Source organism: Aethalodelphis obliquidens, unplaced genomic scaffold, assembly GCF_003676395.1.
Source record: "Aethalodelphis obliquidens isolate GAN/ISIS:26980383/991018 unplaced genomic scaffold, ASM367639v1 scaffold1, whole genome shotgun sequence".
Taxonomy (NCBI): Eukaryota; Metazoa; Chordata; class Mammalia; order Artiodactyla; family Delphinidae; genus Aethalodelphis; species Aethalodelphis obliquidens.
The window spans coordinates 107,972,587-107,999,804 of NW_020837945.1; the positions used below are offsets into that span (position 1 = coordinate 107,972,587).

General features: G+C 40.7%; 1 protein-coding gene and 1 non-coding gene across 4 annotated transcripts in view; one reads left to right on the plus strand and one right to left on the minus strand.

Moving 5' to 3' along the window:
- Positions 1–27,218, minus strand: part of KCNAB1 (potassium voltage-gated channel subfamily A regulatory beta subunit 1) — a 422,691-nt gene that overhangs the window by 340,468 nt on the left and 55,005 nt on the right. The gene's annotated exons all lie outside the window — the stretch shown is intronic.
- LOC113624275 (small nucleolar RNA SNORA70) lies at positions 21,939–22,073 on the plus strand. The gene has a single exon (XR_003434286.1). It is a non-coding gene; the product is annotated as a small nucleolar RNA SNORA70 (small nucleolar RNA).

A 27,218-nucleotide genomic window follows, 5' to 3' on the forward strand; every position in this document is an offset into this window, starting at 1 on the left:
TATAGAAAATTCTACCTAAGAACAACAGAACACACATTCTTTTCAAGTGCTTAGGGGACATTTACCAAGACAGATCATATTCTGGACTATATAAAAAAGTCCCAATAAACTTTTAAAAATTCAAATCATATAAAATATATTCTTTAATCCCCTTGGAAATAAAAGTTAATAATAGGAAGATCTCTAGAAAATCCTCAGAGACGTGTACAAGAATACTAATGACAACTTAAAACTACCAAAATACTCATCAAAAGGTGAATAAATAAACAAATAACAATATACCCATCTAATGGAGCACTATTCAGCAATAAAAAGAATGAATTCGTGCTACACACAACACAGATGAATCTCAAAATTTTGTTGAGTCAAAGAAGCCAGATCATAAAAGAGTACATATTGTATGATCCTATTTATATAAAGTTTCAGAAAATTCAAACTAATTTAAAGTGACAGAAGGCAGATCAATAATTGCCTGGTGATGAAGAAGGGGGACATGGAGGGACATGCCAAAGGAATTAAGTTCTAACTGTAAAACTTCAGATATTAGCCAGCTGGAGAGGAAGACATTTGGAGAATTAGTTTCTCTTCCTTGACATCAAATTCAGTCCCTTGTCTGGGAGGCTTGCCTCAGTCAACACATGGGATTGTGACTTTGACTCTCTTTGTTCATGGAAATAGCATTAAATGATGCGGGGAAGCACAGACAAATCAGGGAAAACAAGAATGCAGCAAAAGCAAATGTTATGAACAGCCAGTAGCTCTTTATTTAGGTTTCTATCTGTGGGACAAAGAAGATTTTTTTTTTAAGTTACTTAGAATTTGGTTTTTTTTTGATGTTTTGACATGTGTTTTTTGTTGGGGTTTTTTTTAACATTTTTATTGGAGTATAATTGCTTTACAATGATGTGTTAGTTTCTGCTGTATAACAAAGTGAATCAGCTATACATATACATACATCCCCATATCTCCTCCCTCTTGTGTCTCCCTCCCACCCTCCCTATCCTACCCCTCTAGGTGGTCACAAAGCACTGAGCTGACCTCCCTGTGCTATGCGGCTGCTTCTGTGGGACAAAGAAGATTTTTGAAAGTGGTTTTTAATCCATTTCTCTTAAACCACAATAACTATAAGATTCTGGGCATATTTTGTCAACCTCTGACTGAGACCTTTTCTCACTTATAATAATTTTATTATGTGTCTCTAAATTGGATTCAGAAAAAAAAAAAAATGGGGGTTACATATAGGTTTTACTGACAGGAGCAGCCAGTGTAAGGAACAAAGATGAGAGAGGATTTGGTAACACAAGAAAGCATTCCCATGAAATCCTTTTCAAATGAAACTCAGGCCCTGTGCAGGAACAGTGCTGCTGGCCTGCAAAGCAAATTGGGGCCGAGATTGGAGTGCAGTTTCTTTGCAAGGATGAAGGACTAAGTTCCCTGGGGACAGATCACAGTCATAACGTGCTGACATTTGGAAACCATGGAACTCTTATAAGGCTGCTGCTGGGACAGGGCAAACCCTCACTTGACCAGCTGCTGCCATGAGATCTTTTCTGCATATTCTTGACGTGATGCTCTGAGTTTCCTCCTCTGTGATCCAACCATTTGCTATTAGCTTATTTCTACAGGTGAATTACAAGTGAATTCATCTCTTCTTCAAATCTCTAGCAAGTGCAGAAATCCTTATAAGCCTCTGCTCCTGCATTCTAGTGGAGGCATGCCTTTATATCACCTCTGTCCCATGCGTTTAAATTATTAAACACCATTTTTAAAGTGCTTTCCTACTTCCTAGGCATCAGCTTAGTCGGCCCTCACACAGCCATGTGAGGTAAGCAAGGCCACTATTATTGCTCCCATTTTGGGATGAGGAATCAGGCTCAGGGAGGGTTAGTGGTTTGCCCTCAGTCTCAAAGGGAGCCGGCAGACACCCAATTGTTAGACAAATAACAGCGATTTACTCTCTTTAATTTGTGTTTGTACTTTGTACTAAGTGACTGACTATATTTAGAAATGAGTTAAATGGGTGGGAGAGGGGGAAGATGGCGGAAGAGTAAGACGCGGAGATCACCTTCCTCCCCACAGATACATCAGAAATACAACTACACGTGGAACACCTCCTACAGAACACCTACCGAACGCTGGCAGAAGACCTCACACCTCCCAAAAGGCAAGAAACTCCCCACGTACCTGGGTAGGGCAAAAGAAAAAAGAATAAACAGAGACAAAAGAATAGGGACGGGACCTGCACCAGTGGGAGGGAGCTGTGAAGGAGGAAAGGTTTCCACACACTAGAAACCCCTTCGTGGGCGGAGACTGTGGGTGGCGGACGGGGGACCTTCGGAGCCTTGGAGCAGAGCGCAGCAACAGGGGTGTGGAGGGCAAAGCGGTGAGATTCCCGCACAGAGGATCGGCGCCAACCAGCACTCAGCAGCCCGAGAGGCTTGTCTGCTCACCCGCCGGGGCGGGTGGGGCTGGGAGTTGAGGCTCGGGCTTCGGTCGGTCAGAGCGCAGGGAGAGGACTGGGGTTGGCAGCGTGAACACTGCCTGCAGGGGTTAGTACACCACGGCTAGCCGGGAGGGAGTCCCGGAAAACGTCTGGATCTGCTGAAGAGGCAACAGACTTTTTCATCCCTCTTTGTTTCCTGGTGCGCGAGGAGAGGGGATTAAGAGCGCTGCTTAAAGGAGCTCCAGAGACGGGTGCGAGCCGCGGCTAACACCGCGGACCCCAGAGACAGGCCTGAGACGCTAAGGCCGCTGCTGCCGCCACCAAGAAGCCTGTGTGCGAGCACAGGTTACTCTCCACACCTCCCTTCCGGGGAGACTATGCAGCCCGCCACTGCCAGGGTCCCGGGATCCAGGGACAACTTCCCCGGGAGAACACACGGCGCGCCATCACCGCAGCAGGCTCGCTCCGCACTCCGTCCCCTCCCTCCCCCCGGCCTGAGTGAGCCAGAGCCCCCGAATCAGCTGCTCCTTTAACCCTGTCCTGTCTGCGCGAAGAACAGACGCCCTCAAGTAACCTACACATAGACATGGGGCCAAATCCAAAGCTGAACCCCGGGAGCTGTGCGAACAAAGAAGAGAAAGGGAAATCTCTCCCAGCAGCCTCAGGAGCAGCAGATTAAATTTCCACAAACAACTTCATGTACCCTGCATCTGTGGAATACCTGAATAGACAACGAATCATCCCAAATTGAGGAGGTGACCTTTAGGAGCAAGATAGGTTATTTTCTCCCCTTTTCCGCTTTTTGTAAGTGTGTATGTGTATGCTTCTGTGTGAGATTTTGTCTGTATAGCTTTGCTTTCACCATTTGTCCTAGGGTTCTATCCATCCCTTGTTTTTTGTTTTGTTTTTTACTTAAAAAATTTTTTTTCTTAATAATTATTTTTCTTTTTAATAACTTTATTTTATTTTACCTTACTTTATTTTCTTTTCTTTTATCCTCTTTCTGTCTGTCTACTTTTTCTCCCTTTTATTCTGAACCATGTGAATGAAAGGCTCTTGGTGGTGCAGCCAGGAGTCACTGCTGTGCCTCTGAGGTGGGAGAGCTGAGTTCAGGACATTAGTCCAAAAGAGACGTCCCAGCTCCACAAAATGTCAAACAGCGAAAATCTCCCAGAGATCTCCATCTCAACACCAATACCCAGCTTCACTCAACGACCAGCAAGCTACAGTGCTGGACACCCTATGCCAAACAACTAGCAAGACAGGAACACAACCCCACCCATTAGCAGAGAGGCTGCCTAAAATCATAATAAGTCCACAGACACCCCAAAACACACCACCAGACGTGGACCTGCCCACCAGGAAGACAAGATCCAGCCTCATCCACCAGAACACAGGCACTAGTCCCCTCCACCAGGAAGCCTACACAACCCACTGAACCAACTTTAGCCACTGGGGACAGATACCAAAAAAAACAGGAACTAGGAACCTGCAGCCTGCAAAAAGGAGACCCCAAACACAGTAAGAAAAGCAAAATGAGAAGACAGAAAAACACACAGCAGATGAAAGAGCAAGATAAAAACCCACCAGACATAACAAATGAAGAGGAAATACACAGTCTACCTAAAAAAGAATTCAGAATAATGATAGTAAAGATGATCCAAACTCTTGGAAATAGAATAGAGAAAATGCGAGAAACATTTAACAAGGACCTAGAAGAACTAAAGATGAAACAAACAACGATGAACAACACAATAAATGAAATTAAAAATACTCTAGATGGGATCAATAGCAGAATAACTGAGGCAGAAGAATGGATAAGTGACCTGGAAGATAAAGTAGTGGAAATAACTACTACAGAGCAGAATAAAGAAAAAAGAATGAAAAGAACTGAGGACAGTCTCAGAGACCTCTAGGACAACATTAAACACACCAATAATCGAATTATAGGGGTTCCAGAAAAAGAAGAGAAAAAGAAAGGGACTGAGAAAATATTTGAAGAGATTACAGTTGAAAACTTCCCAAATATGGGAAAGGAAATAGTTAATAAAGCCCAGGAAGCACAGAGAGTCCCATACAGGATAAATCCAAGGAGAAACACCTCAAGACACATATTAATCAAACTGTCAAAAATTAAATACAAAGAAAATATATTAAAAGCAGCAAGGGAAAAACAACAAATAACACACAAAGGAATCCCCATAAGGTTAACAGCTGATCTTTCAGCAGACACTCTGAAAGCCAGAAGGGAGTGGCAGGACATATTTAAAGTGATGAAGGAGAAAAACCTACAACCAAGATTACTCTACCCAGCAAGGATCTCATTCAGATTTGAAGGAGGAATTAAAACCTTTACACACAAGCAAAAGCTCAGAGAGTTCAGCACCACGAAACCAACTTTACAGCAAATGCTAAAGGATCTTCTCTAGGCAAGAAACACAAGAGAAGGAAAAGACCTACAATAACAAACCCAAAACAATTAAGAAAATGGGAACAGGGATATACATATCGATAATTACCTTAAATGAAAATGGATTAAATGCTCCCACCAAAAGACACAGACTGGCTGAATGGATACAAAAACAAGACCCATATATATGCTGTCTACAAGAGACCCACTTCAGAACTACAGACACATACAGACTGAAAGTGAGGGGATGGAAAAAGATATTCCATGCAAATGGAAACCAAAAGAAAGCTGGAGTAGCAATTCTCATATCAGACAAAATAGACTTTAAAATAAGACTATTAAAAGAGACCAAGAAGGACACTACATAATGATCAAGGCATCGATCTAAGAAGAAGATATAACAATTATAAATATTTATACACCCAACATAGGAGCACCTCAATACATAAGGCAAATACTAACAGCCATAAAAGGGGAAATCGACAGTAACCCATTCATAGTAGGGGACGTTAACACCCCACTTTCACCAACGGACAGATCATCCAAAATGAAAATAAATAAGGAAACACAAGCTTTAAATGATACATTAAACAAGATGGACTTAATGGATATTCATAGGATATTCCATCCAAAAACAACAGAATACACATTTTTCTCAAGTGCTCATGGAACATTCTCCAGGATAGATCATATCTTGGGTCACAAATCAAGCCTTGGTAAATTTAAGAAAATTGAAATTGTATCAAATATCTTTTCCAACCACAACGCTATGAGACTAGATATCAATTACGGGAACAGATCTGTAAAAAATACAAACACATGGAGGCTAAAGAATACACTACTTAATAACGAAGTGATCACTGAAGAAATCAAAGAGGAAATCAAAAAATACCTAGAAACAAATGACAATGGAGACACGACGACCCAAAACCTATGGGATGCAGCAAAAGCAGTTCTAAGAGGGAAGTTTATAGCAATGCAATCCTACCTTAAGAAACAGGAAACATCTCAAATAAACAACCTAACCTTGTACCTAAAGCAATTAGAGAAAGAAGAACAAAAAAACCCCAAAGTTAGCAGAAGGAAAGAAATCATAAAGATCAGATCAGAAATAAATGAAAAAGAAATGAAGGAAATGATTGCAAAGATCAGTAAAACTAAAAGCTGGTTCTTTGAGAAGATAAACAAAATTGACAAACCATTAGCCAGACTCATCAAGAAAAAAAGGGAGAAGACTCAAATCAATAGAAATAGAAATGAAAAAGGAGAAGTAACAACTGACACTGCAGAAATACAAAAGATCACGAGAGATTACTACAAGCAACACTATGCCAATAAAATGGACAACCTGGAAGAAATGGACAAATTCTTAGAAATGCGCAACCTGCCAAGACTGAATCAGGAAGAAATAGAAAATATGAACAGACAAATCACAAGCACTGAAATTGAGACTGTGATTAAAAATCTTCCAACAAACAAAAGCCCAGGACCAGATGGCTTTACAGGTGAATTCTATCAAACATTTAGAGAAGAGCTAACACCTATCCTTCTCAAACTCTTCCAAAATATAGCAGAGGGAGGAACACTCCCAAACTCATTCTACGAGGCCACCATCACCCTGATACCAAAACCAGACAAAGATGTCACAAAGAAAGAAAACTACAGGCCAATATCACTGATGAACATAGATGCAAAAATCCTCAGCAAAATACTAGCAAACAGAATCCAACAGCACATTAAAAGGATCACACACCATGATCAAGTGGGGTTTATTCCAGGAATGCAAGGATTATTCAATATACACAAATCAATCAACGTGATACACCATATTAACAAATTGAAGGAGAAAAACCATATGATCATCACAATAGATGCAGAAAAAGCTTTCGACAGAATTCAACACCCATTTATGATAAAAACCCTGCAGAAAGTAGGCATAGAGGGAACTTTCCTCAACATAATAAAGGCCATATATGACAAACCCACAACCAACATCATCCTCAATGGTGAAAAACTGAAAGCATTTCGACTAAGATCAGGAACAAGACAAGGTTGCCCACTCTCACCACTCTTATTCAACATACTTTTGGAAGTTTTAGCCACAGCAATCAGAGAAGAAAAGGAAATAAAAGGAATCCAAATTGGAAAAGAAGAAGTAAAGCTGTCACTGTTTGCAGATGACATGATACTATACATAGAGAATCCTAAAGATGCTACCAGAAAACTACTAGAGCTAATCAATGAATTTAGGAAAGTAGCAGGATACAAAATCAATGCACAGAAATCTCTGGCATTCCTATACATTAATGATGAAAAACCTGAAAGTGAAATCAAGAAAACACTCTCATTTACCATTGCAACAAAAAGAATAAAATATCTAGGAGTAAACGTACCTAAGGAGACAAAAGACCTGTATGCAGAAAATTATAAGACACTGATGAAAGAAATTAAAGATGATACAAATAGATGGAGAGATATACCATGTTCTTGGATTAGAAGAATCAACATTGTGAAAATGACTCTACTACCCAAAGCAATCTACAGATTCAATGCAATCCCTATCAAACTACCACTGGCATTTTTCACAGAACTAGAACAAGAAATTTCACAATTTGTATGGAAACACAAAAGACCCCGAATAGCAAAAGCAATCTTGACAACGAAAAACGGAGCTGGAGGAATCAGGCTCCCTGACTTCAGACTATACTACAAAGCTACAGTAATCAAGACAGTATGGTACTGGCACAAAAACAGAAAGATAGATCAGTGAAGCAGGATAGAAAGCCCAGAGATAAACCCATGCACATATGGTCACCTTATATTTGGTAAAGGAGGCAGGAATGTACAGTGGAGAACAGACAGCCTCTTCAATAATTGGTGCTGGGAAAACTGGACAAGTACATGTAAAAGCATGAGATTAGAACATTCCCTAACACCATACACAAAAATAAGGTCAAAATGGATTAAAGACCTAAATGTAAGGCCGGAAACTATCAAACTCTTAGAGGAAAACATAGGCAGAACACTCTATGACATCAATCACAGCAAGATCCTTTTTGACCCACCTCCCAGAGAAATGGAAATTAAAAACAAAAATAAACAAATGGGACCTAATGAAACTTCAAAGCTTTTGCACAGCAAAGGAAACCATAAACAAGACCAAAAGACAACCCTCAGAATGGGAGAAAGTATTTGCAAATGAAGCAACTGACAAAGGATTAATCTCCAAAATTTACAAGCAGCTCATGCAGTTCAATAACAAAAAAACAAACAACCCAATCCAAAAATGGGCAGAAGACTAAATAGACATTTCTCCAAAGAAGATATACAGACTACCAACAAACACATGAAAGAATGTTCAACATCATTAATCATTAGAGAAATGCAAATCAAAACTACAATGAGATATCACCTCACACCGGTCAGAATGGCCATCATCAAAAAATCCAGAAACAATAAATGCTGGAGAGGGTGTGGAGAAAAGGGAAGCCTCTTGCACTCCTGGTGGGAATGTGAATTGATACATCCACTATGGAGAACAGTATGGAGGTTCCTTAAAAAACTACAAATAGAACTGGGCTTCCCTGGTGGCGCAGTGGTTGAGAGTCCGCCTGCCAATGCAGGGGACGCGGGTTCGTGCCCCGGTCCAGGAAGATCCCACATGCCACGGAGCAGCTAGGCCCGTTTGCCATGGCCAATGAGCCTGCGCATCCGGAGCCTGTGCTCCGCAACGGGAGAAGCCACAACAGTGAGAGGCCCGTGTACCGCAAAAAAAACACAAAAAACAAAAAAACCCTACAAATAGAATTACCATATGACCCAGCAATCCCACTACTGGGCATATACCCTGAGAAAACCATAATTCAAAAAGAGCCATGTACCAAAATGTTCATTGCAGCTCTATTTACAATAGCCAGGAGATGGAAACAACCTAAGTGTCCATGATCGGATAAATGCATAAAGAAGATGTGGCACATATATACAATGGAATATTACTCAGCCATAAAAAGGAACGAAATTGAATTATTTGTCATGAGGTGGATGGACCCAGAGTTTGTCATACAGAGCGAAGTAAGTCAGAAAGGAATAGACAAATACCGTATGCTAACACATATATATGGAATCTATGGGGGAAAAAAATGTCGTGAAGAACTCAGGGGTAAGACGGGAATAAAGACACAGACTGCTAGAGAATGGACTTGAGGATATGGGGAGGCGGAAGGGTAAGCTGTGACTAAGTGAGACATTGGCATGAACATATATACACTACCAAATATAAAATAGATAGCTAGTGGGAAGCAGCCACATAGCATAGGAGATCAGCTCAGTGCTTTGTGACCACCTAGAGGGGATACAGAGGGTGGGAGGGAGGGAGATGCAAGAGGGAGGAGATATGGGAACATATGTATATGTATAACTGATTCACTTTGTTATAAAGCAGAAACTAACACACCATTGTAAAGCAGTTATACTCCAATAAAGATTAAAAAAAAAAAAAAAAGAAACATCATGTGGTTCAGCATGAGCTTGTCAAGTGGGAAAGAGTGAAACTGGATGAGAAATTAGGCCAGGAGGTGAAGCCCAATGAAAGGGAATCTACTTTGTGCTAAAGAGTCTAGACTTGAGGGGGAGGAGGAGTTGGAGGAAGGTGGTCAAAAGGTACAAACTCCCAGTTATAGAATAAACAAGTACCAGGGATGTAAAGTTCAAAATGATGATTACAGTTAACACTGTGGTATGATACATTTGATAGTAGTTAAGAGAGTAGATCCTAAAAGTTCTCATCACAAGGAAAAAAAGACTTTTGTTTTTGTTTTTAATCAATATGAGATGATGGATGTTCACTAATTTTATTGTGGTAATAATTTCATGATGTATGTAAGTCAAATAATTATGTTGTATACTTTAAACATGTAAAGTGCTGTATGTCAATTATATCTCAATAAAACTGAGGGTGGGGGGAGAATCTAGACTTGAATCTGGAAGCCAAGGAAGTCACTGATGGATTTTAAGTACAGGAGTGACATGATTTGATTGGTGTTTGAAATCGCTGGCTTCATTGTAGATGATGGAGTAAAATGAGGGAAGACAGATCAGGCTTTGCAGTGGTTACGGTAAGAAGTAATGAGATTAAATCTAGATGTGAGAGGTCATTAGGAAATAGCATAGATGGGACTTAATAACTTATTGCGTGCTCATGGGGCAGGGGTTGGGATGAAGGATGAGTCCAGCAGGATGCCCAGGATTCTAACCTAGCAATGATTTACCTCATGGTATTCTTTTCCAAGAATAAGCCTTAGTTGGGGAGGTTCAAGAAGCGGACTGGGGGTGAGGAGGTAATAGAATAATTCATTTCATTTTGGATGTACTGAGTTGAAATGACTGTGGGTCATTCAGGTAGAAATACCCAATTGGCAGATAATAATAATATGGATCTGGCTGTCAGAAGAGACAATTGGACAAGAGAAAAAGATTTCAGAGCTATGAGTTACATGTGGTAGTTCACCTACCAAGGGTGCAGATGAGATAACTCATGGGGAATTAGAAAGGGGAAAGGAAAGCCAAGGTGAGCATGAAGCTCTGAGGAGTACCAATGTTAGATGATCAGTGAAGAAACAGGACCCGTCAGACAGAATTCAAAGAGGGAGTCAAAGGGGCTGAGATGGGTCAGGAAAGCAATATCCGAAAAGTTAAGAGAGGTGCACCAAAATGATGGAGAGTTCAAAACAAGGCCTGAAACCTCTCTTGTGGCTCTTAAGAAGAGCACACATCACCTTTTCGAGGGCAGTGTTTTGGAGTGATGGAGGTTGCAAACTAGAATGGAAGGAGGTGAGAGCCTGAATAGAAAGACTATTTCCCAGTAATATAAAGTTAATAATGTTGCTCATGGTAAACATTTTGAATAATACCAAAAAAGTAAAAAGAAGGAATGCAAATTAACTATAACCCCCCCATAATCATTACTAACACTTTAGTGTACAACTCTTTAATCTCTTTCCTAATAAAAATTTTCACATAATTTAATAATCTTTCATATACTCCTATCTCTCCCCCAAATTCTTGATCCACAGTTTCAAATTCCTTCCCATTGAACATCTAACTTACATTCTAAATTTAGTTCCACATCTTCAGTCCCAAGTAGAACCCCCCCCATCCAACCCCCCCACCCCCACCCTGCCCTGACTTTGCTCTTCCAGTTAAGGACAAGACCATTCTTTGACTCAAGCCTTGGAGCCACCTTTGACTCCTTCTTCCATGTCAACTCCCACAGCCAATTAGGCACTAAGGTCAGTGAGTTAAACCCCTGTGGTATTTCTCTGATTCATCTGTTCTTTGTGTACCCACCATGTTGATGAGCTCCCTCACTCATAACCTCATCTCTCCGTGACTAGACTTCTGGATAAGCCCCCTAGATGACCTCCTTGCTTCCTGTCGCTATTCTTTCTTACTGCTTGATTGACAGTCCCCGAGTACCACATCATCAAGTCACTCTCCTGATGGAGACTTTCAGTGGCTTCCCATTGCCCACCAAAGTAAGCACCAACTTCCCACCCCAGCATTCAGGATTCCCCGAAATGTAATTTATTCTCCATCTAAATACTCCCACAAATATATTTCATATTTTTCCCTTCTAAACCCTGACTCTCCTTCTTTTGATAGTTTACCTACCCATCCGTTGTAGGTTGAATTGTGTCTTCCCCAAATTCATATGTTGAAGTCCTAACACTGAGTACCTCAGAATGTGACTGTATTTGAAGATCTGGCCTTTAAAGAGGTAGTTAAGATAAAATGAGGTCATATGGGTGGGCCCTCATCCAATATTACTAATGTCCTTAAAAGAAGAGGAGATTATGATGCAGACCTAGGGACAACCCTGTGAGGACACAGCAAGAAGGTGTCTCTAAGTCAAGGAAAGAGGCTGCCAAAGAAATGAAACCTGCCAACACCTTGCTCTTGGACTTTTAGCCTCCAAGACTGTGAGAAAATAAACTTTTGCTGTTCTTTTCTGTTGTTGGTACTTTGTTGTGGCTGCCTAGCAAACTAGTGTACCACCCTTCAAGGTCCACATCTGTTTTCAAATTCTCCACATGACATTTTCTGTTCTCTCTCCTTGGGACTTATATGACCTTCTGTTACTGCTTATTTGCTTATTTATTTGCTTATTCGTCCTTCTGTGTGGTATCTGGGATTCTGCCTCGTCCCCCACAAGAGACTACTTTTTATTCATCTCTAAGGCATCATTGTGCCTAACTCAGAGCCTTGCAAGTGGTAAGTATTCAAAAACCACATACTGGATTGTAGTAAAAAGAATTTTATTGCAGAATAATTCATTTAAATATTTCTGTATTCCAAAAAAAAAGGAACAAGATAAATCATTGTAAGCAGTAACAAAAATGTCATACATTTTCTAGAAACTCTGCAGGTACTAAGCATTTTCCTCTGACACTGAATATCCAAGGAAAGAAAGTTATTAGGCAAACCAAAATAAATATCTATTATTTTAAAAGTGTAGATAGGTAAGTTTTTCCCTTTTTACACTGTAACATGCTATAAGTCCATGGCTAGTCAGTGTAGCAGAGTGAAACAAGCATTCATTTATGAGTCAGACTAACCTGGTTCCACACCTGGCTCTGCCATTTACTGGCTATATAACCACTATTAGAGTAGCTCACCTCTCCAACTCTGCTTCCTTCCCTGTAGGATGGAAATGTCCAAAACTGTTTTATAGGATTGCTGTGAGGAATGAATTAGAAATAAGATTAGAGAACCTGGTTGGAGTCCCAGCTTTCCACCATTATCAGCTAAGTGACCTGTGACAAATTACTCAATCGCTCTAAGCCTAAATTTTCTCAACTATAAAAGGAGGATGATGATAATAATATTTCCAAGCTAATAAGGCTGATGACTTGGGTGCCTGAAACAGTCTATAGTCAATATATGTCAAGTAATATAATAAGTCAATATTAAAGTGTCTAATGCAGAGCCTACCACATAGAGGATATCCAATAAGTAGCACTTTTATTATTATTACTTTTACCAGGAGGATTTACATCAAAAATACAACTACTATCATGAGGGAAAAGTAGTCTTTTATTACATCCAATTATAGTTTCTAAGGGAGGACTCTAGTATTTGAAGGAATTTAATCTTCTCCCAAATGAAACTGGTTTTGAGCTAGAGCACTGACACCACAATATGTAATCTCATCACTTTTAATCTCTTCTACTGATAGCTTTGGTGTCTGTGGTTACCGCCCTCTTTTAGCGGCCAGAACTCTACATGATAGAGTTATTTCATGCAATGGTAGACAGAGAGATAAAGCTCTTGGTGAAACTGGCTCAGTTATATGACAAAATGGGCTGTTCCCTCAGCCTAAAACACTGAAATGTGACTGGGCCCCTCAGCATGAAGCCACAAGAGCATTCAGACAGAAAAACTCCAGAAGGGTCCAAACCAGGGAATAACAAAGGATATTTAAAAATTTTATCTTTTGTTTTCTAAGGTTTATACACCCCTTTCTGGAATACAGAGGAAAAGCATAAATGGACAATAATTTTTTTCAATAGTTAGTACTTACATATGGGTTTTGGTATTAGCACAGGACTATTAACTCTCTTCTCAAATCTCCGTGTCAAGCACATAATAAAAGCTTAGTAAATATTCCTTGAATTTCAATTAATCACTAAATTAATATCTATTTCAATGACTTCAGTAAAATAAAATCTTAGATAATGTGCCAATCAGAATGGGACAACAGGAATTCATCACATTATCTGCTTAAAAAAGTAACTAATGAGAAATAAACTTATTGCATCCAAACAACATTTATTCTGTATCTATAATATGCCAAGTACATAGGCTTTCAACAAATAAAGATATGTTAGATTCTCTATCCTCTCAAGAGGATTAAATAGATAAATAGATAAATCCTCAATTCAAAGGGCTCTCAAGGAAAAAAGAATTCTAGAAGGGCTCTGCTCCCTTCCCACCACCTTCCTCCATGAACAGTGGGGCAAAGTTGTAAGAAAGGGAAAGCCCAGCTTCTGGCCTTCTCTGTCCCGCTATCCCTCTTCTTCTCTCCACTAGCTCTTGGCGGAGTAGCCTCTGACTTTGTGCAGTGGAATTTCTGGAGCGAAACCTCAAAGTCATAGAACACTGGAGCCAGAGGCCATCTTAGAGGTCTCCTTGCCCTGTGGTTCTCAAACCCTTGGGGGCGTATCAGCTCACTTGTGGATATCTTTCAAAACAACATTTGCCTGTCCCCCCAGGCTCAGATATGTCCTGGATGGTGTGAGGGGTAAAATATGCCTGCAGCACTGTCCCCAGTTGAGAACCACTGGTAAACCCCGAGATTTTGACATAGTCCACAGGAAACACGAGGAACCTGCCCAAGATCACAGTGGAACCTCAAATCCAGGTCTGTTTACTCCAAACACTAATCCTTCTCTAACCCTGGAATCCCAAGTTGAGCTTTAGGAAGTCTGGTGACCCTCCTAAAATTGTATACAAAATTTGGATATGTGTGAATATGTACATTTAACTGGGGATAGGGTCCATGGCTTTTAACAAACTCTCAAAAAGATCCATCACCCAAAAATTTAAGAAACGTAAGTTCAAATTTGCATTGGCTGCTTCCCAGGCAATTCTGCAAAATGTCTGGGTAGAGTAAGGCAGGACCAGCTATGTTTGACTGGGGGTTAAAACCCTCACATCATGAGATATGAAGAATGCAGTATGAGCCCCGCTGTATAAGAACTCCTCAGTGTACCCCTGGACTTTTGTCTGAATTCTCCTTGTTAGATATAATTATGTATATAATAAAATATATAATTAGTTTTCCCTATTTGAATACTGATGCCCCTGGAGAAATAAAACAAGTCATTACCACACGCAATGGAGATGAAGTCGTCATATAGCTTCCCAAGGAGGGAGCTATGGAGGAGCTGAAAGCAGATTTGGAGGATGTGAAGGAGGCAGTGGGACCGCAGGGACACCACACCCAGAGGAACGGGGACAGCCTGACAGAGAAAGGAGCATGAAAATAGGAGACAAGTGGGCCTCAAAAGCCCAGAGCATCCCTGTTTTCCTTTAATGACAGCCCTGCAAGATATAAATCTAAACCCACTGCAAAAGATCAGAAGTCTAAAGAGCAAACTGATTATTTGACTGAGACCACTCTAAGCCCTGTGGCATTCTCCATCAAACAAATAAATAGGTAAGTAAAAAATAAATAAATCACATGACAGCCAGAGAAACATCATGTTGCCCTGAAGGATTCCACTAGCAGCTGACAGAGTTAGCTAGAAGCTGGCACATTGTCTAGAAATGAGAGCTCACTGAAGATGCCCCCTCATTGGCAGCCCAAGCCACGTGGCTTCCCACTGCCTCTTTACATGCCTGCATCAGTGGCTCCATGCCTTCTGCTCTCACTGATCTGTGAGACCCAGAGAGCCAGCAGAAGCAACCACGTTTGCTAAATAATCCGCTACTCCAGCCCTTTGGACCTTACCCGCACCTTACACTTAGGGGCAGTTAGTCACCTGTACACAACCTACAGAGGGATTTGGCAGATCACTGCGGGAAAAATTTTATTCTCTTGAGTGCCATAGACCCTGCTGATGAGTCACCCCCTGACAGCTGTTTGCACAGCTAAAGAGCTCCTCCTGCTGAATTCTCATCAAGGAGCTAGCTGCGAAAAGCAGCTCCCCCTTATAAGCCCTGCATGTAGGACACTGTCAGCCACACAATGTTTCTAATTCTTACCTGGGAACAATCCACTAAAAATTAATTATTACTTGAAGGGAGCAAAGATAGAAAATACCAAGTATTTAGTCCCTAAAATTATGTTAAGTGAATCAGAGACAAGAACTCTAGACTTGAGCAATATCTTTGTTCCCAAATGCACAAGGTGTTAGGTTCTCCAGAGAAACAGAACCAATAGGAGATGTGTGTGTATGTATCCAGAGAGAGAGAGAGAATATATACATATATATGTGTATATATATATTTACATATAAAGAGATTTATTATAAAGAATTGCTTCATGTGATTATGAAGGCTGAGAAGTTCCACAATCTGTCATCTGAAAGCTGGGGACCTAGGACAACTGGTGCTATAGATCCAAGTCCAAAGGCCCAAGGACCAGGAGGGCCCATGATGTAAGTCCTAGTCTGAGGACAGGAGAAGACCAATGTCTCAGTTCAAGCAGCCAAGCAGAAAGCAAATTCTCCCTTTCTCTGCCTTTTGGATCTATTCAAGCCCTCAAATGACTGAATGCTGTCCACTCACTTTGAGGAGGGCTTTATTCAGTCTACCGATTCAAATGCTAATCTCTGCTTGAAACACACTCACAGACAAACCCAGAAACAATGTTTAAACAAATATGTGGACATTTTTTGGCCCATCAAGATGACACATAAAATTAACCATCACTTATACCTTGTGGCACTTCTGTCAGTTACATAGACTGTTAATGCTGGAGGAGACTGGAGTTAATGCTCTCATTTAAAGGTGGAGAAACTGAGGTTCCTAGTGAAGTTAAGAGACAGAATCTCACAGACATTTGATGGTCATGCTGGAAATAAAACCCAGATGGACTATGCCATTTTTTTTCTTACCACCACAGTATGATAATTGTTCTTATTACCCAAATAATTCATCACCCATTTCTGGTGCATTTAACATTTTTAATTAATTGCTTAAAACTAGGAAGAGTCCTCCTTCCAGAAGATAATATTTTCTTCCTTTTTTCTCCTCCTCTTCCCATTGCCTTGCCATGTCCCCCATCATTCTTTCATCTCAGAAACACTCTGGCCAACTCATCAGCCATCTTGATAACAGTTCTGTTGCCTCCCAACAGTGAAACCAGGGGTGCACTTCTTAAGACATCATAGATGTGCTATGAGAAAAGTGCTGAGTCCATTTCTACTGGACAAATTTCACGGCAGGGTTTTGTAACCAGGTCCCTTACCCCTCTCAGAAGTTGACCACAGTGGGTTGAGGCATCTGACATTCAGACCTTCTTCCAGGCTTTTCTTTCCCTTCAGAGAAGCATTCTTTGCTAGACAACTTTTGTCAGGTGCTTTTGATGAGCCCTCCGTATCTTTCCCCAGCCCAAACCTTTACATCCAGAGGTGTCGATGAAGTCGTGTGGGGCTACAAAGACAGGCTGGAACCACTCTATCTTGAAAAGCATCAGAAGTCCTTAGCTCTTTCTATGATTGGTAAGGCCCAGGCTCAGAGTCTTCCCAGCCTCTGATATCACCCACAGGACGTTCCAAATCTCACCTTAGTCCTTTGGCCAGAGAGTCTTATCTCCCAGTCTTATCTTCCTACGTGACTTCATGATGACTGCGTCAGTTTACCTAGAAAGGCCTCTATCTTCCCTCAGTGACCACTTGCCACTGACCACTGGCCTAGATATGTGACCAACCACATCACCATTCTTAATTCCCCTTTAAAGAATGTCATTTAAGTATACAATAGGGCAATGCTTAAAAACTGTTATGAAACTCCACTGTCCCTCTGCCTGTTACACCCCACCAGAGGGAATTAGAGTGTGTTTGCTCACAGCTTCTGATGAATACAGATACCAAGAAAATCACCAGGTTTATGTGTGAAACCACCGGGTATCAAATATTCATCTTTTTCCTAGTTCAAGAATTTTTCTCAAAATATCTTTGAATCATATATATATATATATATATACTTTTTTTAAATTCTATGTACTGGGCATATTGCCAAGAAATACAAAACCCAGTCTTCTGTGTCCAGGTTGAGCTGAAAAGCATTTTAAAAGTGTTTGTGATAACATTTCTTATTAAAGAACCTCCTTGCCTGGCACACACTCACATTCTCAAATACATTCTACTCCCCCAAATCTCTGGCGACTTGGTCCAATTGAATAAACACAAAGATTAGGGTCTGTGGTTTGTGAGGGAAGCTTACAAGATGGAATCCACCGTAGGCTGGGCTTTTTTGTCATTGATTTCAAAGGGAATTTTCAGAAACAGACTGTGCAAAGAGAACAATTGGTTATGCACTTAAAGATTGCAGGCTCTGCACATTTTCAGCTCTCTGGGGAGTGGGGTGGTGGTGGGGAATGGAGAGCCCTTGAAATAAGTGCTCAGAGCACTGGAGTACATACACACTGGACTCTTCCTTGTGATTGGTTTATTCAAAGTGGAAAATGTTATGCAAACACAAAGAACTGTCTTCAGGGAGGACATATTTCACATTCTTGTCCTTTAATGGGCCTAATGATATAAAATTGCATAAAATAAGTATTGCCACTAAATGAAAAGTACAAATTTCTTCCCTTCTTGCTATCCCATTTCCCTCAAGGAGACTCTTTCAAGCACTCTGCTTTATATAGCCTGTGCTAATTTCTCCATAGCCAAAGGACCACTGGGGAGAAATTTATATCTAAAATATAGACACATGTATTAGGATTCCTCAGGAAAGCTATGATTCAATGACATTTATGGGGGGGAGAAACCAATATAGACCATTCTTACTCTTACAATGATGTTTCTGGAAAGGGTATCGTAGATCAAAATGATATAAGTGGCAACTGATTTAAGTGTGTGTATATGTTTGTGTGTGTTAAGTTTCTGACTGATCTGATGCTCAGATTTGATAGAAATGGCCCTAAACAACATATTTAACCAATGATAATTTTTTTTTCCTCAGGTAGATCACACAAAGGTAAGGACAACATAATTGGGTAAGCATAGAAACTCTGAGCAGATAGTGTGCAATAACCTTTGAATCATGCCTCAGGAAGTGTCCTCGCAGGCATGTTTTGTTCAGTTCACCCCCAGAGAGCAGTATGTGGAATTCCTCTCTTTACCCCAGTTTGGATAAGAGACTTAGCTGATCAGAAAACACAGTGTGCTCAGATCCAAGAGAAACAGAAAGCTGGGACCTTGTGAGCCCAGAGAGAAGCCGTTCTCGGGATAAGCAGCCTGCAGCAGTCAAGGGAAAAGGGGCCTCTTTGGAAATGAGGTTGATTAGGATATTGTGCTTAAAACAAACTTTGAACAAGACTAAAAGCAAAGGCCATTTAGAAATAGTCAAATATCCCATGTGGCAAGAACAGCTCAAGAAGCAAAATTCAAACAGAACAAGAATAGAAACTGTTCTCTAAGGGGTTTTGCCAGTTCCTTCTTGAAGAGGGACAGAACATCATTGTTTGTTGTATATAATGAGGCTTAAAATCACTGCATATGGTTTCGATTATACAGAGTAGGTCCAAGTATTTTCAACTCATTCTTTTTTCATCTTCCTAAGGTCCCAGTGCAACATCTCTAGATGAAGATATTGGGGCTGAATGACCCTTATTTGTCACTTGTCTGGTGAACTTAAGATTCTGACTCTGAGAGTGAGCTCACTAGGGAAGTATCACTCTTTACAAAATGTTGCTTTAAGGGCTTATTTATGTCTTGGGCTACTATTAGATACAAATGGATAATATAAAGATTTAAGTGTATAAAAATCAATTTAACAATGTAGCATGATAATAAGTCATGTAAAATTGTTTTATATGATATAGTATAAAAGTGTCTCATAGAACACTCATTCTTTGCCTTATTCCTACTGGAAAAGAAATGACAGATGAAGGAATGTTTAGATGAGTAAGATTTATTGTATATTAGAGATTTAAGATATACTTTTTAATATTTTTACATCTCAATTAGAATGCTTCTTACAGTCAATAGTCAAAATTATCATAGGCAATGGGTCTCTTTCTTAATGGTACACAAATTAACACTGCATCTTACAACTGATAGTATCTTTGATTTGATGATTATGTTATGTCACATATCTGACTGAGAGAACATGGCTTGTGCAAAAACCTTGGACTGGAACCAGAGTACAGTTTTCCTGACTCTTGGCTGAATATATCGTACCACACCACTTAACATGATAAAAATTTCATAAATAATCCCAATCTGCGCTGACTTTTTTTCCTTTTGGTCAAAAAGCTATTTGGTTTAAAACTGGCTGTTTGTTTTTATCAAACATACCAGATCTTACACATTTCAATGAGTTTTTCTTCAAAGTAAGCGCCTTTGAAAGTTAGACACTTTTATTCTATTTTGTACTATGTTGTCATAGTACAAAACATCCCTGGGGTTTGTTTGATGTCATTTTCAGAGGAAGTTTATCTGTTAGAAAAGAATGCCAACCTTCTCACTTAGAACAGTAGTACTATTACTTCCTAGAGGGCATTTCAGAAATTTGCAGAAGTGATTTGATTGTAACAATGATTACATTGCCACTGCCTTTTAGTAGGTATAAGTCAGGGACAAGCTTGTGCCTAATCTTTGTTGAAAGCTCCCTACTTTTCCATCCCCTACTCCTTTGGTCCCTGTAAAAAACCTCATATGCCACCCGCTGCAGACATCCCAGCCCACATGGACATCCCAGCCCGTACATCCACACTATCCAGGGAAGAGATCCATAGAAGAGGCTGTACAGGCCCTTCAGGCAGGGAATTCTGGGTATGCAGGTAAGATGGTCCAGAAAGGGGAGCAACTGGATGGGCACATCCCTTGGGTCCCAAGGACTCTTTGCTCTCTTGGGGTCAAAGTAGGGTCCTAGACTGCCTGGGGCAATACTAGTCATGCTGCCCTGCAGGCACAGCCCAGCACAGCCAAGCAGTGTCTGTCCTGATGACTCCCAAATGTTCTGCCAAACTAAACCACTTCAAACATAAACTGGTTCATAAAAATCCTTAAAAATCTTTATAAGAAGTTACTCAAAAAGCCCAATCTTCTAGAAGGACTTTATTTGGAAGAGAGAAGACTGTATGGAATAAAGATGTTATCATAAAAATTATCGACCAGGGCTTCCCTGGTGGTGCAGTGGTTGAGAGTCCGCCTGCCGATGCAGGGGACACGGGTTCGTGCCCCGGTCCGGGAGGATACCACATGCCGCGGAGCGGCTGGGCCCGTGAGCCACGGCCGCTGAGGCTGCGCATCCGGAGCCTGTTGCTCCGCAACGGGAGAGGCCACAACAGTGAGAGGCCCGCGTACCGCAAAAAAAAAAAAAAAAATTATCGACCAGTTTATTCACTGAACACATTGTCTACCAATTTCAACTATTCATTTAGTTGGAAAGGTTGTCTGCACAATAGTGCAGGTACCACAAAAGCAAAGAAACTTTGTGCAAACAGCTAACAGATAAGATCTGAAAGCCTTGTAACAGATTTAAAACTACGTAAGTAGTACAGAGATCTCACTGAATTTCATTAATTAGCAGTTTTAAAATATTCCATGTTATTGCCTACTTATATACACATAATTTAAAATTTTCCTAGTGCAATGATAAAAATAATATATTGACATTATTTCTTTGGGGGTTACCTGTTACTTTGCAGTCTTACTCTGTTACTATCCCTCTAGTTCTACCACACCATTTCTTTACAGGTCCCTACATTACATTACTATTTGTTTTCAAATGCATCCTTTGCTCGCTTTGCCTGTGGATGGCTAAAACCTCCAGGGCCTTTGTCTGTACTAGAACCTGAGTGTGGCCTCCACAGGCCACAGGACCACAAGGCAGGAACTAATGTGCCACCTCATTTCTATTTTTTCCCATAGCATAACACTGAGAATGATTCTCATACTACACTTAAAAGTCAAGCCCAGCATGTTATTTGCCATATTACACTTTCTCATGACTTCTACAATTTATCTTGGCCCATTACCTCTATTTCAGTAAGGCCATTTCCCTTTCTCTTATAATAACGCATGTCACTGAACATCTGCATATGGGAAGAAATGAGGGAGGGAGGTAAACTCCAGCCAGAAGCCGGGCAATTCCCACACCTCAGTTCCCAACATCACAATAGGCTTTCTTTTGTACAACCTAGAAATCCCTCACTACCCTTCAAGGAATCACTCTGTGATCCAGAGGGGAGGAAAGGGCATGTAAGAACACAGTAAACAAGTCCCCAATTCAACAAGATTTGAAATGGTATTCAAAAATGGGAACTGATTATTTGCATTTGAAAACTGAAACAAGGAGTGATCAGAAGTACAAAAGGAAGTAAACCATAAATATAAAAGTAATGTTACTCTGCAGCCAGTTAAGCCAACCATGCTCTTTTCCCCATGGGAGCCCCATGGGCAATGGCCACAAACAGCAGCCTCCTTGGTAGTGTATGCAGCCTTTCGCTCATGTGGGTTGTCCTAAGGGACCTTGGAGACAAGCCTTTCCAGTGGACATACATGCCTGACCTCATGCTGTCCCCAAACTAGGCTCCAGACATCTATGTGGGGTACCTTTGGAAAGCCCTAGAGCATAGTGGCCAGGGTCCACTTCAGCCAAGTCATCATGTCCATCCAAATCAAGCTGCAGAACAAGGAGCATATGATTGAGGCCCTACTCAGGGCCAAGTTCAAATTCCCTGGCTGCCAGAAGAGCCACATCTCCAAGAAGTGGGGATTTACTAAGTTTAATGCAAGAGAATTTGAGGAGATGGTGGCAGAAAAGGGGCTCATCCCAGATGACTGAGGGATCAAATACATTCCTAATAGTGGCCCCTTGGACAAATGGTAGGCCCTGCACTCATAAGAATCTCAGGGCTGTTCCCACCTTATTCACACCCCCCAACAAATCCTACTTTCCTGTCCAAAAAACAAAAAGAATGTTAAACATAAGTGAAAACATTAAATATACCAAAACAATTGCTCAGAAGAGGAAAACTGAATGCAACATAAATCTGTAGAGGAGTTATGATGTTTGTTAATAGAGCCAACTTTGTGCTGTATTTTGTTAGTTAGGAGCATGAACTCATGAGAAACACAAAGTCCTGCTGATTGTGGGGACCGCTACCTCCTCAGTTCCATCTATTCTGCTCATCTAAGCTCTGTCTCCCCCTTCTCTTGAATCTTCAGGCTGAGACCTTTGGTGCACTGACCACACACAATATCACACATCTGTGTGCACCAGTGACCAGCTAACCCATCCGTCTACTAATCACAGCCCAGCTTACAGTATAATACTTTAGTCACATGTTAGCTGTCATCACGATCTCCTTTCACATCAAAAGGGTTTTAGACAACATCCCCAGGAACAAAAGTATAATCAGCAGCAAAGTTTTTCAATTCTTCCTACTTAAGCATGTGTAATCTATTTTTATTCCACATGCAGGTACAATTCACTCTTCCTTTTCCTGGACTAGCTACAAAAAGAGATGGAATGTCTTAAAATAAAGATTCAATGGTATAAAAAAAATAGGAAGTTTTAGTGGGAAATGTCCTGTGAAAGGAGACCTGAGTCCTAGATCCAACTACGTCACTGGGTACTTACTGTGTGACCCAGGTCATGCTAAACAGCACCTTCCTGGACTTGGGTAGAGCAAACACCTTGAGCAACAAAACCCAGCATAATGTTTTTCTCCCTTAAAAAAAAATCCCAATTCCTTTACAGATCTTTTGTGTTACATTCACCTTTCTTCTTCTGCGCAAATGAACAACTCATACACCAGGCATCATGCTAGATGCCCAGAAAACAAGATGGATATGAACATGGTCCCCACTCCAGATACCTTCAAATCTGGTGAGAGAGATGGTCATGTATACAAATAATTACAAACAGAGGCATGTAGGGAGGAACACAGGTGGAAAATGATCAATTCTTCTTAAGAGAGCTGCCTCATTTGTGACACCAAAACCTTCCCTGCTCGTATGCTCGTATACAGAATGTTGTGAGGATCGAATGGGACACCATATGTGAACGCACTTTCCTGTCTTTCTTATCTGGTCACATCTAAACTGTAGTGTTGGGCAAATTGTCAACAGACAAAGGGGAGATAGGACAATTCATATTTCATATTTCACTACTTTCCATTAGTTCACCATATTTAGGTAATTGATTCTAAAAGGCAGTCTTCCCTGAAGCCAGTGGGTTAAGAATCAGTTAGAACTGAGAAGGATAATATGCAAGACGTTGCAAGCTAGACGCCCAGCATTGACTTTTGTATATTAGCATGCATCATCCAATCCCTCAGTGGGAAGACAGGATAACAAGTGATGAATCACGTTGTAGATCACAAGGTTGTATGCACACTAAATGAATCTTTGTACTGTGGCATCCATGCGACGTTTGGCCTTGATTTATAATTCTGTACAAAGTTCGTCACTGATGGAAAAGGGTAATAAAATAACAAGATAAAGTTTAATTAAAAGTACATCTTCAGGAGATGAGGGGTCTGAGCACAGCTCACAAGAGTGTGACCTGTGGCTCTGGCCTCAGGACAGCTGGCTGACCAGGAGCAGGGAGCATGGACCATGGGGAAAGTCTCAGGGTTCTTTCCTCCACCAGGCACTGCCAGCAGCCAGCAGGCCCTCATTCCTCAGCCTAATCCTTCGGGTTCCCAGCAGCAGCTGCTGATGGCTGTTCTAACTATCAAGGGAAAAGAGGAGACAAAAGGCCAAAGTGTTTTCTAAGAGGCCATTTCTTTTTGCCTCTTATTAAAAACACCAAGCAGGCCAGCTAGCTGGAGGCACGAACTTCGGGAAGCCATGCTGCCAGCCACAGGCGAAGGGTCATATGCCTATTATGCTGGAACTACTCTACCGGATTCCTGGACTTCTACAAAGGCACTCTCATCCTTGAGTATAACTCTGGGTTCTTCAGGGGCTCCCAGACCACGCTGAAGGATGAGAGCCAGTTTACGAGACACTGCAAGGTCCACAGCCAGGACCAAGGGTACGTCGATGGTGCTACAGATAGCCATTGCCAGAAGAACGACCAAAGACTAGCAAGAATTGTTGAATGAGTGCACAATTTTTGCCGTGTGGCTGACAGCATCTTGGTGCTCCTGCCAGGTGTTAGGCCTGAGCCTCTGAGGTGGAAGAGCCGAGCTCAGGACACTGGACCACCATAGAACTGCTGGCCACACGTAATATCAACCGGCAACACCTCTCCCAGAGACCTCCGTCTCAACACTAAGACCCAGCTCCACTCAATGACGAGCAAGCTCCAGTGCTGGAAACCCCATACCAAACAACTAGCAAGACAGGAACACAACCCCACCCATTAGCAGAGAGGCTGCCGAAAATCATACTAAGTTCACACACACCCCAAAACACATCACTGGCCAGAGTCCTGCCCACCAAAAGACAATATCCAGCCTCATCCACCAAAACACAGGCACCAGTCCCCTCTACCAGAAAGCCTACACAACTCACTGAACCAACCTTACCCACTGGGGGCAGACAACAAACACAACGGGAACTACAAACTTGCAGCCTGTGAAAAGGAAACCCCAAACACGGTAAGTTAAGCAAAATGAGAAGACAGAGAAACACACAGCAGATGAAGGAGAAAGGTAAAAACCCACCAGACCAAACAAATGAAGAGGAAATAGGCAGTCTACCTCAAAAAGATTTCAGAGTAATGATAGTAAAGATGAATCAAAATCTTAGAACTAGAATGGAGAAAATACAAGAAACATTTAACAAGGACCTAGAAGAACTACAGAGCAAACAAACAATGATGAACAACACAATAAACGAAATTTTAAATTCTCTAGAAGGAATCAATAGCAGAATAACTGAGGCAGAAAAACAGATAAGTGACCTGGAAGTTGAAATAGTGGAAATACCTACTGCAGAGCAGAATAAAGACAAAAGAATGAAAAGAATTGAGGACAGTCTCAGAGACCTCTGGAACAATATTGAATGCACTAACATTCAAATTACAGGGGTCCCGGACGAAGAAGAGAAAAAGAAAGGGACTGAGAAAATGTTTGAAGAGACTATTGAAAACTTCCCTAATATGGGAAAGGAAATCGTAAATCAAGTCCAGGAAGCACAGAGAGTCCCATACAGGATAAATCAAAGGAGAAACACGAAAGGCACATATTAATTAAACTATCAAAAATTAAATACAAAGAAAAAATATTAAAAGCAGCAAGGGAAAAGCAACAAATAACATACAAGGGAATCCCCATAAGGTTAACAGCTGATCTTTCAACAGAAACTCTGCAAGCCAGAGGGAGTGGCAGCACATATTTAAAGTGATGAAGGAGAAAAACCTACAACCAAGATTACTCTACCCAGCAAGGATCTCATTCATATTTGGCGGAGAAATTAAAACACTTACAGACAAGCAAAAGCTAAGAGAATTCAGCACCACCAAACCAGCTTTACAACAAACGCTAAAGTAACTTCTCTAGGCAAGAAACACAAGAGAAGGAAAGACCTACAATAACAAACCCAAAACAATTAAGAAAATGGTCATAGGAACATACATATCAATAATTACCTTAAATGTAAATGGATTAAATGGTCTAACCAAAAGACACAGACAGGCTGAATAGATACAAAAACAAGACCCATATATATGCTGTCTACAAGAGACCCACTTCAGACCTACAGACACATACAGACTGAAAGTGAGGGGATGGAAAAATATATTCCATGCAAATGGAAATAAAAAGAAAGCTGGAGCAGAAATTCTCATATCAGACAAAATAGACTTTAAAATAAAGACTATTACAAGAGACAAAGAAGGACACTACATAATGATCAAGGGATCAATCCAAGAAGAAGATGTGACAATTGTAAATATTTCTGCACCCAACATAGGAGCACCTCATTACATAAGGCAAATGCTAACAGCCATAAAATGGGAAATCGACAGTAACACAATCATAGTAGGGGACTTTAACACCCCACTTTCACCAACAGACAGGTCAACCAAAATGAAAATAAATAAGGAACCACAAGCTTTAAATGATACATTAAACAAGATGAACTTAACAGATATTTATAGGACATTCCAACCAAAAACAACAGAATACACATTCTTCTCAAGTGCTCATGGAACATTCTCCAGGATAGATGATATCTTGGGTCACAAATCAATCCTTGGTAAATTTAACAAAATTGAATTTGTATCAAGTATCTTTTTGGACCACAACACTATGAGACTAGATATCCATTACAGGAATAAAACTGTAAAAAATACAAAAACATGGAGGCTAAACGATACTCTACTAAATAATCAAGACATCACTGAAGAAATCGAAGAGGAAATCAAAAATTAACTAGAAACAAATGAAAACATGACGACACAAAACCTATGGGATGCAGCAAAAGCAGTTCTGAGAGGGAAGTTTATAGTAATACAATACTACCTCAAGAAACAAGAAAATCTCAAATAAACAACCTAACTTTACACCTAAAGCAATTAGAGAAAGAAGAACCAAAACAACCAGTTAGCAGAAGGAAATAAGTCATAAAGATCAGATCAGAAATAAATGAAAAAGGAATGAAGGAAACGCTAGCAAAGATCAATAAAACTAAAAGCTGGCTCTTTGAGAAGATAAACAAAATTGACAAACCA